Source organism: Astatotilapia calliptera, chromosome 5 (assembly GCF_900246225.1).
Source record: "Astatotilapia calliptera chromosome 5, fAstCal1.2, whole genome shotgun sequence".
NCBI classification, from domain to species: Eukaryota; Metazoa; Chordata; class Actinopteri; order Cichliformes; family Cichlidae; genus Astatotilapia; species Astatotilapia calliptera.
Window position 1 is genome coordinate 23,677,126 of NC_039306.1, and position 1,316 is coordinate 23,678,441.

General features: G+C 40.7%; 1 non-coding gene across 1 annotated transcript; it reads left to right on the forward strand.

Annotated features, from left to right (window-relative positions):
- The first annotated feature begins 917 nt into the window (after positions 1-917).
- Positions 918-1,011, forward strand: trnai-uau (transfer RNA isoleucine (anticodon UAU)). The gene is made up of 2 exons: positions 918-955; positions 976-1,011. It is a non-coding gene; the product is annotated as a tRNA-Ile (tRNA).
- The last annotated feature ends 305 nt before the right edge of the window (positions 1,012-1,316 follow it).

Consider the following 1,316-nt stretch of genomic DNA (forward strand, 5'->3'; position numbering starts at 1 on the left):
CTTGAGGACAACGGTCATTCATCTTTCCATCTTTGTTCCTTTTTAGAGCCTTCTGCCCGTCATGAGGCAAAATCAATGTCTTAACAGGATAGAGAGAGACACAAAGATGCAGACACAAAGACCACTCTCTCTCACACACATACACATACACGAAGCACATAGAGGGAGAATCTGCGCGCGGCGCTACTTTATGAGTTTTCTGTGAGGCCGAAGCCATTGTTTGTACTCAAAGCACTTGACCTTGTAAAGAAAGGAATGAAACAATTTTGCAGCACTGCATTTAGAACCACACAAATCGACTGGTCTCATTGTCCCCTCTGAAAGTTGTTGTGACATGAGAATGTTCTTTGAATATTTTTGTGTACATATTAGGTAAAATGACTGCAATTTTAGTCCTTGGTAATAATACACAGGTTTATCTCCTGCATTGGGTTTTGCACTCAAGGATGACACAGCCCGATTGTTAGTTACTGTATCTAGTAATAGGTAAGGAAGCCATAACTGGACTAAGCTATTTTACATATAGTGTACATATACAGTAACTTGGCTTTTCTTTGCACTATGGAAGATATCTTCTATGTTCATCCATCAAATATTTGGTATTGGATATAGAGGTATATTTTGAAATGTAGTCCTCAACATGCTAAGCGATGTTTTGTCTGACTGTTTGATCACAGAACCGGTTTCTGCTGATGTCATCAAAAAAAGAAAAGAAACAATAATGTGACAAAGACTGGCTTTTCTGCAATGGTTGTGAGTTCAAGCCTCACCTGGAGTGTTCTTGATGTTCTCTATGTTTTGGGGTCTAAAAACGGAAGCCAGTGGTGAAATCTCTCTAACAGCCAGCACAGAGCAACTCCTTTGGTTGCAAAAAGAAGTCATTATGTCTTGACTTGACTAACTAATAATCTGCATAAGCTCCAGTGGCGCAATCGGTAAGCGCGCAGTACTTATAAGACAGTACATTGTAGAGCAATGCTGAGGTTGTGAGTTCAAGCCTCACCTGGAGCATCGGCGTTCTTTTTATGGTTCACCTGAACTTAAATCACTGTGGTCCAGCTCTTTGTAACCAAGCATTTAGGCATGAACTGCTGTTCTTGACATTGTGGTTGCAAGAAAGCAGTGATGTGATAAGCATGAGCACTTCTGTGTTAGCTTTTCCAACCTGGAAGCTAGGTTCATTACTCTCGATGTTTTGGGGTCTAAAAACTGTTACAGACAGTGAAATCTCTGTAACAGCCAGCACAGGGCAACTCTTTGGTGGCAAAAAAGTAGTGATATCTTGACTTGACTTAAACACTTTGCGCACAAGTTCC